The following is a 14,834-nucleotide window of genomic DNA, read 5'->3' on the forward strand; positions in this document are numbered from 1 at the left end:
TGAGAGTCTCTTGGAGGACAGTTATTAATAGAGACATATTCTGATAGCCAAGTCGTGCTGAGTATTTGAACATTTACTTTCAGCAATGCAGAAGACATTAGGAATTGTTGCATTTACACTTGGAGTTTGATCCTATTTTCACCTGACCCTCTAGCACTTTTATAAAACTATTAATGCCATTTGGTTATAAATAATTATATCCACAGTCTGTGCACAAATGACAAGCGTGATGGCCACCAAATGGTACGCTTGTGCATATAGTTTATATATTATATTACAATTATATTATATAGTTCATTTATTTATATTCTATAATCGTGATTAAGAAAACAGAAAGACGAATTAAAGACCATCTGATACAGTTTGCAATTATTGTCTAACAGTTTTAATCAGTTTACCAATTCCTATTCATATTGTTTGATTAACTGTCGAGCAGGGGTCGGGTTTCCTTTTTCCTTTTTCCTTTTCAGGGGTGGGAGCGCTATATAAATGCAACTGCACTACAGCACATTGCACAAAAGGCTGTGGAATTTTACAGCAACATTTGGAGTCAGAGCAAAATGGCATTTTCAGTAGATGTAAATGTTCTTTCACTGGCCTGTCAGTGCAACTGTCCTTTTGCATTGCTCGATCAATTGACGAGCCCTTGCAAAACGAATTGCCTGGCCGCCAGTGCTAAACTGCTCGTTCACTTGTTCAATGCATGTCGTCCAGACCGAGGTATCCAGTTCTCTTAAGGAATGAATAAATAGTTATTTAACGCAGTAAGTACTTGTCAACAAACTGTTTATCCATCTCTCATGGTAACAAAGCTCACACACTTTCCAATTTAATATGCACCTTAAAAGCATGCCCATATTCTTGTCAATGTAATTAACAGGAAGTGTTTTCAAAGGTGTTTCTGTGTGAGTCTAGGATTACATTGTCAATATTCTTATTCAGGGAGTCCTGAATTTCATTACCAAAAAGGGAGTGGACTTTTGTGCAATCAACCACGGCCGCTGTTTGTTTAGAACGCACAGCTGACAACTTTACACAATGTCCTTAGAAACAGCTTCTGTTTTTCAGAGGAGCATTTGATATTGGTTGCATCGGAGGGTTCATTTTGTTAAATAATTCAGGAGGCAGCGCTGGCAGACATCAATGAACTCAGAAGCCCAGAAGATTTAGGAAAAGAATGAAAATGTATCTACATGTTTCTTTGTTGTTAGGACTGTTTCCAGGTCAGTATTTCAACCATGTGATTTATTATTTGCATATTGTGAACTTGACTTAGATTTTTGAGTGACTTTATTTTAATTCAGCTGTTAGACGGATATATTTAAGGCAAACGTGGGCATATTTGTGTACAAATATCATTGCTTATCTAAAGCTAATTTATTTTTCGGGGATGTCTCATTCAATATAGAGCAGAAAGTGTGTAGTACAGGCCAGGTTGGATTTATTTTGTTTGTACTGATTGATAAAGCTTACTCTTGTACTTGTTGAAACCGACTCTTCAATAATCTTGCCCAATTACAGCATTCCTATGTTTAATTTAGAAAGCATTCCTGTTTTAGAAACAGGGTGTGACGTCCTGTTAAGCAGGACCACTGGAATTATGCGGCAGTACAGGACAAAATCATGCCTCAGGGTTAACTAATTTATGCAGCAAGAAAGGGCAAATAATGTGGCGTAACGCGGCATATTTTCTGATAGTATTTCTTCATTATTTTGACATTTTTACACATGGTAACACTGGCACTGAATGGGCAAAGATTTTACCTCATCGGTGCTTGTTAAAAAACCCAATACAGCAATAAACAACATTAGAAGAGGGCTTCCACTGACATAGAAACAGGTCGCCACGCTTTTAGTAACTTTTGATCCTGAGGTGGGAACACCTTTTTGTTAAAATCTACACATTATGCACTAGATTTTGGATTAAGTGGCAAATGTGACCAATCCATCATTATGCAGAATTACATAATCCAGCGGCCCTGTTCTTAAACTACTATTTATTGCCAAGTTTGCATTGAGTAACCAGTTTTGGTAGAGCTGATTTCAGGCTGAATAATCTCTGGAGTTAGGAAGGCGTTTTAAGAAATATGAAAGTTAATGTGCCACTCAAACCTAACAAAACATGCTAGTACTGATTTTATGCTTGAACATGGCGTCATGAATAACATAATTTATGAATTTAGTTTTCATCTTGTAAGACTTTCAGAAGAGTGGGCACACCAGCACATAAAAAGAAGTGTGCAGAACACTGGGACAACTTTATTGAGTATTTAACTCCAAGACAAATGGCTGTTCATATGCGAGGCACAATGACAACCAAACTTATATTGCCGGGGATAAATCCAGAAGGTTATACCTAGATGAATTTATCCTATGAAAAATGCTCAGAATTGCTGGTTCCCAGGTGGGAGTCCATGGTGAAACAATGCTTCCTGCAAGTTATTTCTATTCTCAAGCCCTTCCAGGGGTTAACTTGTGATCCCATGGTTAAATACCACCAGGACCTAGTATTCCAGATGTCTCAAGGATCAGTAACATTAGGTGTAGTAATGCCGCTCGATAATTCTGGGGCTGTTATGAGTGTTAGGAGATCTGGCATCTTTGGCATGGTTTCCCCCCTAACTTTATGCCTTCCATCCTCCTGCTTTGCTGACTTTGTTCCTGCTGACTTTTCTGTGCAAGCTCAATATTGAATTTTGATGGGGAACCCCAAGGCTCCTGATACCACTTCATGTGGGGGACTCCTTTACTTTTAAGTGATGGATGAGATATGTTTTGTTTAGAGAGCATTAATTGACGGATAGGTCAAGAGTGCAAACGTTTTTGAAATCGTGGCTATGGATTATAAGAGTTACATATACATATGCTCCTGAGGAGCGATCGTGTGCAGAAATTAAATGAAATGAAAACTGATATATGTTGGAGGAACAGATAGTTTGCCTTGATGGAGGGGTGATCCTTGAAACACGTGCTGGCTGGGTATATCTGTTGGAAATCTTTGAAACCTGTTTTATTCTTGATGAAGACTCAATAAATAAAGACTGACGAATAAAGAGGTATATCTGGATATGTGAACTATTGACAAATATTGCTTTACCTCCTGTGGAGCATTTATATACAAGACTGCACCGGTGGGGTATCGGTGTTTGGAAGTTGTGGCACCGGGTTATTAATTCCTTTCGACCACCAAGTAGTGGCTTGTCTTTACAGAAGGAAGAAAGGCTGCCTATATGAAGAATCCTAGGAAATAGAAAGAAGTCTTGAGGATTGAATCGGACATTCTACTATTACTATTACACAGATTATAATCTGAATTTCCTATGGAACCCATTATGGCAAGACACTTAGACTGAAGAGAAAAAGTATGTTGGATCATGAACGAGCTGGACATCAAGGCCAGGGAGAGTCCAACAGTGATGGCGGCAGCATATGTACAGTGCCCTCTAGAGAAAATATTCCTAAAGTCCATATTCCTAATGGTCTGGTGCCTGACGTTGTTGGTGGGGATGACATTGACAAGTGGTTTGAAGCTTATGAGGTGACTTTACTGATGCATAGGATCCATGAGGAGGACTGGGGACAAGCCACTGGAAGCATATCCCAAGTGAGGGGAAGGGCCCCGTACTGGCCCTAGAGAAAGGGGACAGGATGAGATATCCCACCATGAAGGAAACCCTTGTAAGCAAGTATGGACTCACCCCTGATAAGAATAGGCAGACATTTAGGAACAGCAAGAAGCTGGCCCATCAGTCCTGGGTAGATTGTGTGGATCCTTCTGCAAGGCCCTGGGTGAAGTGCAGTGAAATGAAGAATTACCAAGGACTGTATAACTTGATTGAAAAAGAGCACATGTTCAGTTTTTGTTTTTCAGATCTGCGCCAACACATTATTGACAGTAAGCTCACAGGCCCCAGGGAGCTTGCTGAGGAGGCTGACCACTGACTCAGCACCAGGGTCCAAAAGAAGGTATGGGGAAGGGGAATCATCACTATGATGGGCAGGGACCCCACTAGAAGAAGTAGTGGGGAGACAAACATAAAAACTAGGAGTTCTCTAAAGGTCCCCAAACTAGTTCTAAGGGTCAGGAATCCCTGCCTGAACAGAAAAAGAAGTGATTCTCTGATAATAAGTCCTCATGGAAGGAACCCCCGAAATGCCATGAGTTCCAACAGGTTGGACACTACAATGGGAATGCCAGGTGATCCAAGTGGACACATTCCCCAACTGGTGGGCAGATACCAGGTAGTTTAGGGGGTAGTGTAGAGGTTACCCTAGTGTCCCTAGGTGACAGAGAGATGGTGCAGAGAGCTCACATGCCTAGTAACACTTGGAAATATAGACAGTGGGTCACCAACAATGGGCAGAGGGAGGAGTCTCTGAGAGACACTGGGGGCAGCATGACTGTCATATGTAACTGGTGACCTCAGACCAGGTAGTTTCCAATGTAGGAGAGTAGGATCTGCTTCACATGGTTACCCCCACTTTTTGCTGCTGTAACACTGTTTTTCAACTTTAGTCTGGCTGGGGCCCTGCCATTTAGGACCCCAGCCTAGCCGCTTCCTCTCTAAATTGATTCCATGTACTTTAGGTATACTCCAGATTGGATTCTGGGGTACCCTTATAAGGCCCTAGTATAAGGTATACTATGTACCTAGGGCATAGGTACCCCAGAGGCCTACCAGGGGCTGAAGAATGTATTATGCCACCCATGGAAAGCCCTCCAAAATGACACCACAGGTCTGCTACTGCAGCCTGGGTAAGGTGGTGCATGCACCCCTTCCTGAGATATAGGTTCACTATATCTCACCTATGACTGCACATAGAAACCTATCAGTCACCCGTATGGCAGGCCTTAACAATCCTGAAGGCAGGGTGCTTGGTTATATGTGAGCCCCTCTGCAGCCTTCGGAATCTATCCTCCGGGGTTGTCAGTGGTGCAGCCTGACCATATACTCTTAAGTGCATTATAACTAAAACGGTTAACGCTTATGCTAACTTTGGACTGGTTGCACGGAAACATGTTGTGTTTGGTGTCAAACACCTAGGAATCATACCCCCACATCAATTCCTGATGTGAGAGAATGATCCCAACCTTCTAGCGGGAGAGACATGACAGCACCGGTAAACCCGGTACCAACTTAACTGAGCCCTGGCATCACAAAATGGATGCTGCAGCCACAGACACGGGTCTGGCCTCCTGCTGCTGACCGAAACTCTGGCAGGGGAGGCCTGGACAATAGGTTTCCTGTCACAGGGAGGTGTAACCACCTCCCAGACAGGCTGATGTGTATTGGGGCTGGGTGGGAGCACTCTCAGAGTGCTTTGAAGTCCTGCACTGGGGGCACATTTGGTGTCCCTGTGCATAGTCCATCTGAAACCGCTCTGGCATGAAACTGGACAAAGGAAATGGCTGTAGCCACCCCTCTTTCCAAACCCTTCCATAGGTGGGTCCCTAGAGTTCGTCCAACCCCTGGCAACAGGACTTTAGATATCCCTGTATGAAACTCTGTAGCTGAATCCTGGTACTTAGACGCTCTACTCAAGACTAGAGGACTGAAGAAATCTCCCTTGGGGTCAAGGAGTGACTCCCCTGCTTGGCAGGCACCAACAAAGCATTTTGCTGGTCTGCATCTCCGAAGCTCCCGCCGGACTCCAAAGTATTTGCAGCCCAGGGAGAGGATTTCCAGACATCTCAGAGGCCGACCCGAGTCTCCAGCAGCAACGTGAGTAACGTGGAACCGGAACTCCTGGTCACCATGCACTTTTGCAAGTGCATTGACTTCTCAATGTCTCTTGAAGTCGTGCTTGGGGTTACTTGTAGCTCCCACCTCGAGCATAGAATCCACTGAAGATTGTTGGCCTAGTCACCCCGAGTGACCCGTGGGCCGCCATTTAGTGATTCCTCTCGAGGTCCCTTCGTGATCCCTGGTCTGTCTACTGGTGGGTCCCTGAGAAGGTAACTTTGATTTTCCTTGGGCTTCCCTGGTTGCTCCCGACGGGCGCTGACTCCCCACCAAGTGGTGAGTCCCCCAGACCTGGCTGGTCTGCACAAAGCATCTTTTTCCTTTCTGCGTGGGTTGCTGTTGCCAATGATTGTGTCCGATCCGGGCACCGACACTGCAGCACTTGACATCCTTTGTGGGACAGCTCGATTCCAGCTCCTGGTCATCCTCGACACCTCCTGGTCCTCGTGGCTGAAGAGTCAAGCTTCACCTTCTTCACCTGAAATCACCCGACTTCGGTGGGCATTCGCCTATCATGCCCCTGGTCACTGGCTAGTGACCCAGACTCTGTCCCCTCTGCTTTCAGGTTCTTCTCAACTTTGATCCAGGCTTGGATCTCTTCAGACACTTCGCATCTTCCCGGCAGCAGCACTTCTTTGTCAGCTCCCATTGAAAACTTTGACGCGACTCAACACCATTTGACACCTATGCACCCGGCTTCCCTGGGTGAGGTGACTCGAGTACTCCAGTGCTCCTGTGGGTGTTGACCTTAGAACTTCCTAAGTCCAAAAGGGTTTGGTCCTAGCTCATCTCAAAGTGTCCCTAATCTTTAAAAATCTAACCGCGACTTTCCCCATAGAAGCTAACAGGAGCTTGTGGCTGTGTTCTCACACTGTACATGGCCCCCATGGGTCTCCTGTGTCACTACCTTGGGTGGTTCCTTGGGGTCCCAGTGATTCTACAGGATCTAGGCCTTGTGTCTAGTTAAATTGTGGTTCTTGTACCACTATTTTAGTATGTGGTTTAGCTCGCCCCTAGGGCCTGACGTGTATTTGTGCTATTTTACTGTAATATTTGAAGTGTAACTTATGTGTTTATGAGGCTAGAGGTCCAAAGAGACTAGTAGGGTGTGTTTAGAAATAAATACATATATTTTATATATATACCTGGTGTGGTTCCCTTTCATTTGGTCATTCAAGAGATTATAGACTGGTAAAACAAGCTGCTTTACATTCCTTCAAGACTTAGCCTGAAGGCGTCTCTCCATAGCTACCACTAGGATAGCTTTCAATAAAGGTTGTCTTTAACCTATCATCAATAAGGGGTTGTTTGGACTGGTGCAAGGTGCCCACTATAATTAGTGGACAGCATATACCAGGCCAACTTCTCACATCCAACGCATTCCACACAATATTGCAGCTGACAATCCAGTGGCTCTGGTTCCCTGTGAGTGGGCGTTCAGGTTCCTTGAGGATAGCTGTGAGTCCACCCATGCCAGTGAATTGTCTGCTTGGCAATGACCTCAGCATACCATCTGGAAGGAGGTAAGCTCAGGTCACACCTGGAGATGTTAGGGTTGCCTGGGTTGGTGTGCCTGGCTGCACGGTTCATGGCCACCGAAGAGGGTAGGCAGGAGGACCTGGAGCCTGGACGAATGGCCATGTGCCTGCTGTTAGAAATGGGATTTCTGGTTGGCTAGGGCATGCGCCTAAGCCAGGCAGAAACCACCACTCTAGTCAGGGCAAGGGAGTTACACACCAAAGATAACCCCTGGTCACCCCCTTGGTAGCTTGACATGAGCAGTCAGGCTTATCCCACAGGCAATTTGTAAAGCGTTTGCGCAACACACACACAGCAGCAACACACTAGGCACAGCACCAAAAACAAAACACACAAGGCTATATAAAAAATAGCCTTTGTATTATCCAAAACACATTAGATCATAACCACACATATACACTGTGCCAACTGGCACTAGGCAATATTCACAGGGGATTTTATACATGACAGGGCAAATCGGGCCTCTTTCAGAACCATCACAAAGCACACGTAGTAAAAATCAACACAACCAGTAACTACTGGCAAAATACTGTACTCAGCATTATATCACATTAGCCTTAGGCATAGAACACATCATGCATAAATCATCAGCATAAACACATTAGGCATAAATCACAATTAGGAGTGCACCTCAGTGACACTCCCCAGGTGCATACATCACCTTCCCTAAGGGCCTTGCGCCCTTCTGGTACTCACAGGTTCCAAACCTGACCTCAGGCCAACTGGTCTTTCACTGGGGCTGAAATGCTCTTACAGGACCTTCTACTGGCCCTCTGGCTGCCTTGGCAGCAAGAACAACATGCATAGTGCACTGGGGCTGGGGGGTGCAACTCACCCCCTCCTCATCACTAAAAGGAATGGCCCCATGTTGCAGCTGCCCATGCTCCTGCGGTGCAGCTGAGGCAATTAGCAAGCACTGGCACTCTCCGTGCCTGGGGAGTCCCCTCTGGGACTACTAAACAAGGATTGCCCCAAATGATGTAGCTGTGGCACCACGGTGCCTTCTGGAGCACCAACACTGCTCCACTTAGTCCCCACTCACCGGGGCTTCTCGTGATGCCTTCGCGGCACCCATAATGATTCAGGGGGCGGGGAGACCTCACCCGGTCTCTATCGCCTGGGCAAACTCCTCGTGGGTCATTGAGAGCCCTCTCGATCGGTGCATGGAGCCCTCAAGGCTCCAGACGAACCCCTCCTCCGCAGCCTCACTCGCCGGGACTCTTCTTTGGGCAGCAGGCGGGCACAGAAACGACGCGGGTCTCGCAACAGTCTCTGACCATACGCGGGGCTTCCACTGGCACGGGAGCCCCGCCCATGAGCAGGCAGCTGGTCTGCCTGACTTCCCCTTGTGGCACCCTCTTCCTGCTTCGTCCTTAGAGCTCCGTCCATGTCCAGGCAGTCTGCCTGACTTCCGGCTCGGGCCGCATCGGTTCTCGGACTCTGGACTCCGGTGCAAATGCGGGGTGGGCCTCCCTGTTTCGAATAAACACATATGCTGGGTGTTCTCCCACCAACAGGAGCACTAAAACAGCTGGGTAGGCTCCCGCCTTCAGTGGCACCAATGCGGAGTGGGCTCCCGCCTCCAGGGCATCCAATGCAGGGGAATGCCAACATCGGGATTTCCTCCAAAATAGGTCTCAGCTCAGCACTGCGAAGCCCCGCACTCTCCTTGTCCTGGGAGAGAAGGATAACGTTTCAGGGGCACAAGTCTGGCCCCAGGCAGGCCAGCTCACAGGGCCCTCCAGCAGGGAGGCAGTCCCTCGTGGCGGTTCCTCCTCGGGCCCAGCAGCAGCTGTCCCCAAATAGCAAGGAAGTACAAGCACAACAAAAACATGGGGTCACAGCCCCAGTACATATACAGCATTTTCCTTTGGTCTGCCGTTGGCACAGGGCCTGGGAAAACCAGCCTCAACTGGTTCTGGAGGGTATTGGAGCACTATGTTTACAGGGCTCCTCTTCCCCTTTGTCAGGTGGGGGCTCGGTCATAAGACACACCACAGGGGGCAGAGCCAGCATTCACCCAGGCAGGCACAGGCCTATTCAGGGTCAGGGGACTACTCCTTACCCTACTCCAAATGCAGATACCCTATTCAGCCTAGTGCTGACTCATCCTGCCCTCCCTGGAGCCACACCCCACCCCCCCACCCCTGTCACTCTAGAGGCAGACATGCATTACACATCAGGCAGGCAGACACATAGCACACAGAAGTGCAAACTTCTAAAAGTGGCATTTCTAAAATAGTGATAATAAATCTGCGCATACCATTGCGCAGTGTTTATTATTACTATTCCAAACATACCAAACTTGACCTTTCTGCTCCTCTCATATCAGGAATAACCACTGAAACACTCATCAGGGAATCCCCAAATGCATTCCTATGAGAGGGCAGCCTCACAGCATTGAGAAACCAAAATGATTGTTTGTCACTACCAGGACATCTCACACACTTAAGGTACATGTCCTACCTTTTACCTACAATGCACCCTGCTCATAGGGCTAGCTAGGGCTTACCTTAGGGGTGAATGACATACAGTAAAAGGGGGGGGGGGGTCACAGACATTGCACACACTTTAGGTGTCACGTCACAGAGGCAGTAACACTGCGCGCACAGGCCCTGCAATGGCAGAGGCCTGAGACAGGTTTGAAAGGCTACTTGGGTGGGTGGCGCAATCAGCGCTGCAAGCCAACCTGCAGCATTTAATTTACTGGCCCTGGGTATCTGAGACACCACTTTACAAGGGACTGACAGGTAAATTAAATATGCCAAACAGGTGTAGACCAATCTTACCATGTTTACCACAGAGAGCACATGCACTTTACACTGGACAGCAGTGCTAAAGTGCCCTGAGTCCTAAAACCACCAACACCATGTCAGAAAAAAGGCTAGGAGGAAGGCAAAAAGTTCAGGGATTACTCTGCAAAAAGGACCAAGTTCAACACCTGACAAAAAGCAGAAGGGCAAGGGGGTGCAGGAAACCCACTCCTGAAACTCCCACAGTCCCGGAGGAGGCTGAACCTGAGGGTGATGCCCCAGAACATACAGGGGAGGACATTGCGACCCTGGGGAACCTTCCTGAACTGAGCAACTATCAGAAGGAATAGGGCCCCACCAGTGAGAAGTTCTGCAAGGCACAGTTGGAATGCTGTACTCTTGATGGCCTATGGCGGCAGACGGAGCCCCAGGAAGCTGGCAACACCTCTGGTGATAGCCTGATCTGTTGGGAGAATGTCCTCCTATATAGTGAGCCTAAGGTTCCTGAGCCTGGTACAACCCATGTGTTGGCTGTCCCCCAGTGCTACAGGGCCTTCCTACTGGAGCTGGCTCATGATGTTCACCTGGGAGGTCATCTAGGTTGGACACCCACTTTTATTGGACTCGGATGATGATGGCCTCCGTTGCATTCTGCAGGTCATGCTCTATCTACCAGGCCAGTGGCAAGTTAACAGGGAAGCACAAGGCTCCCCTGCAGTCATTCTCTGTCACTGTCACTCCCTCTGACTGGGTGCGCATCAAAATTGTTGGGCGCATGGACTCCAAGACAGCCCCTAGCAACATGTTCATCCTGGCCTTGGAGGACCATGTCACTCAGTACTTGGAGGCTATAGACCTGAGGACAATGACTGCACCCGCTGAGGCTATGGCACTGATGGGCATATTTACCCATGTGGGGTTTCCCGAGGAGGTAATATCTGACCGTGCTAAGAACTTCATGTCTGTGTATATCAAGTCCAGACTCTTACAACTTATAGAAGAGGACACAGATCAACCTGTAGCCTTCATCAGTAGGAGGTTACTTTCCAGGGAAAGAGGTAGATTGCAATAGAAAGAGAAGCCTTTGCAGGGGTCTGGGCACTGAAGAAGTTGAGACCATACCTGTTTGGTGCTCACTTCCAGGTTCAGACAGAGCACTAATGTAGATGGATAATGCGGATGAGGGGTGAGAATCTTAAACTGTTGACGTAGTCAGTCTCCATACAGGGAAAGGAGTTTACGCTGGTTCACTATACAGGAACAGACCATGCTAATGCTGGATGTCACTCCAGATTCTTCCGCCTTAGTGAAGAGAACTCCCAGGGGGTTGGGTAGTTCTCCCCACTTTCAGCTGGTGGGGACACATGTTAGACCTGGCATAGTTTGTATGGATTCCCCCCAACGTTTTACCTTCCATCCTCCTGTTTTTGCTGACTTCGTTTTTGTTGGCTTTGGGACTTTACTCACTTTACCACTGCTAATCAGTGCTAAAATGCATGTGCTGTCTCCCTTAAACATGGTAACATTGGCTTACACCTAATTGACACATTTAATTTACTTGTAAGTCCATGGTAAAGTGGTACTACATGTAGCCAGTGTCTGTAAATTGAATGTTATCAGTGGGCCTACTGCACTTATTGTGCCACCCACTTAAACAACCTTTGTTATGTTATGTTATGTTATAATATGTTTATATAGCGCACGGCTACTCCAAAGAGTGTCCCGGCGCTTTCCACATGCAGCTCAGTGTAAAATAACACAACAGACAAATAACAAAGCACAAGACAACAAGGGGAAAAGAAACCTAAAGGTTAAAAAGCCAGGTCTTCAGGCTCTTCCTGAACTGCAGCAGATTAGCAGTGCTGCGTAGAACCAACGGGAGCGAATTCCAAAGCTGGGGAGTCTTAAAGCTAAAAGAGCGCCCCCCAGTGCGAGCCTTCCTCACCCGCGGAACCACGGCCATAAAAAGAGAATCTGACCGCAGTAAACGGGCTGGACGGTAAAAAGACAACCTCCGTTGCAAATATCTTGCGCCAGAGCCAAAAAGTGCTTTGTGCATCAGAGTCAAGGATTTAAACATAATCCGCTTCCGGATAGGCAGCCAGTGGAGCGTCTGCAGCAGCCCAGATAATCGGGCTCGCCTGTGAAGGCCAAAAATGGCATGAGTAGCAGAGTTCTGCGCCACCTGCAGGCGCTGGACCAAATAATCCGGGAGACCAAGGAAAAGGGCATTCGCGTAATCCAACCTGGATCCAATCAAAGCTTGCACAGTGATCCGCCTGTGCTCCACAGAAAGCAATGGTAAAAACTTGCGGAGCATCTTCAGAATGCCAAAGCAGGTGCCAATCAAGCCAAGAACATGCGCTCTCAACAACAGTTTATTGTCCAGCTTAACTCCCAAGTTTTTGGCAACCAGCGATGACTGTGCAGGAGGGCACATGTCCGACGGCCACCAATCCTGCCACTCCGGGTCGGTGGCACAGCCGAAGAATAAAACCTCCGACTTACTGGAATTGGCCTTCAGACTATTCTGTTGGAACCAGTCGAAGACCATCCCCAGGCACCCCCGAATGCTCTCTCCATCAAATGCCTGATCTTTTCCGCATGTGAAGAGGAGTTGCGTGTCATCTGCGTAAGACACGATCTGGGCCCCATGAGCCTCCGCCAAGGCCGCCAGGGGAGACATGAAGATGTTAAACAACGTCGGGCTCAACACAGAACCCTGTGGAACTCCGACTCCCAATGGCGGCATCTCGGCGGCGCTCTGGGAAACCCAGATCGTCTGGCGGCGGCCCTCAAGAAAAGATGTAAACCATTTGAACACCGTCCCCCTAAGGCCGATGGCATGGAGCCTGGCGAGGAGCGCCGCATGGGGGACGGTGTCAAAGGCCGCCGACAGGTCTAACATAACAAGCATGGCCTTGCCTCCAACATCCAGAGTCTCGTGAATAACCTCCGAGACCTCCAACAAAGCCGTTTCCGTACTTAAATTAGGACGGAATCCGGATTGGGATGGGTGAAGTAGATTGTTTGTTTCTAAAAAACCCGACAGGGTGCCATGCACATGTTTCTCTGTAATCTTCGCCAGAGCCGGAAGAAGAGAAATTGGCCTGTAGTTGGCCAGGACCTCGGCATCCAAACCGGGCTTTTTCAGGAGGGGGATCACCATCGCCCTTTTCCAGGTGCGTGGGACACTCCCCTCCCTCAAGGAGGCATTAATAAGAGAATTAACCAGTGGATTCACCACCGCTGCCATCCTAGCCAAAAATTTGGCAGGGCAGGGGTCTAGCGGCGAACCTGATTTCAAGCTGGCCAGCAGCAACAGGGACGCATCGCTGGAAACAGATGAAAAATCCGACAGCACAGCAACAGGCGTGGGCGGTGGAACGCGTCCGGCCCCAGAGCCGCAGCACCCCTCCTCCGACCTGTCCAAGAAAGAGGCCTGAATCGCCTTAATCTTATCTGTAAAAAAACTGGCAAGATCACACGCCCACAAGTCAGGTGAAACTGGTAGGGGCAGGTTGGAGCAGGGGGTCGTGAACTCCTTCACCACAGTGAAGATCTCCTTACAGGAGTTCACCGACTCCTCAATCCTCCTAGCGAGATAATTCTTCTTAGCACACAGGATATCCCGGTGATATGCCTTCATAGCCGACCTATAGGCGAGTTTGGCCTTCCCGTCATACTGACGGCGCCAGGCCCGCTCAGCAACCTTACATTGGCTGCGAGCCAATCGCAGCACCTCCGTGAACCACGGCGCAGATCGCCGAATTGCCGTGGACCGGGGGGCCGTCCTTGGGGCAAGATCGTTCAACCTTTCAGTCAGCCATAGCTGCAGAGCCTCAGTGTCCTGTTCCAAAACGCCCGAAAAGGGGCATGGATGATTCGCAAGCGCCTGCTCCAACATATCGGGTGTCACTCTATGCAGCGCTCTCGCAGCTGGTCTGGGCCGTATGGGGGCACTACTGTTCGTTCGCCCGTTCTCCAACACGGAGAACCTGATCAACCTGTGATCCGTCCAGAGCACAGGCAGAGTTTCAATATCAGCAATCGGGACCGACAAAAACACTTGGTCCAGGGTATGCCCTTTCTCATGTGTAGGACCCACCACAAAAGGTACAAGGCCCAGCGAAGATGTAATATCCAGCAATTTAATTGAGTCCGAATCATCCGCCACGTCAAGATGGAAATTGAAGTCGCCCGCCACCACACAATGTTGTGTGGACAGCGCCAAATCGGAAATGGCCATCTGTAGGTCATCCAAAAAGAAACCCACAGGACCAGGCGGCCTGTATACCAGCAGCCCCTTCAAAGCTTGGCATGAGGACAGTCTGAGCGTGAAAGCAAGGGACTCGGAACCTCCGATAGAAATCAGGGGGAGCACTGAACATGTCTCAGGCCTGCTCTGTAGCCTGTTTGTGCAGTTATAAACTGCCATTTAGACCTAACAAAAGAAACCTTTTACAATGCCCAAAACATCATTTTTAATATATATGTCACCTCTATGATAGGCCCCAAACAACCCACAGGGCATAGTGTAGTGTATTTAAAAATGTGGACTTATACTTTTCACTTTTTACATATCCTGGTAGTGAAAACGTTTAAAATAGTTTGGCACTACTGCAAGGCCTGCCTCCCCCATAGGATAACATTGGATTAACATATCACATTTCATAAGTGGTAACTTTCAATTGGGAGCAGGGTGGAAGGTTTAGTTTGGTGTCTAAAGAATCATCATTTAAAACCCACTTTAATGGTCAAATTGAATTTTAAGTCATAATTCTGAAAAATGACACTT

The 14,834-nt window shown here is 48.0% G+C and overlaps 1 pseudogene across 1 annotated transcript in view; it reads left to right on the top strand.

Moving 5' to 3' along the window:
* Window positions 1-1,120: 1,120 nt before the first annotated feature.
* The window catches only part of LOC146797602 (cadherin-related family member 3-like), a 706,232-nt pseudogene continuing 692,518 nt past the window's right edge, over window positions 1,121-14,834 (top strand). The window contains exon 1 of the transcript XR_014969047.1: window positions 1,121-1,223. The product of XR_014969047.1 is annotated as a cadherin-related family member 3-like (transcript). The remainder of the gene's footprint in view (window positions 1,224-14,834) is intronic.

This window comes from Triturus cristatus, chromosome 9 (genome assembly GCF_964204655.1).
Source record: "Triturus cristatus chromosome 9, aTriCri1.1, whole genome shotgun sequence".
Taxonomy (NCBI): Eukaryota; Metazoa; Chordata; class Amphibia; order Caudata; family Salamandridae; genus Triturus; species Triturus cristatus.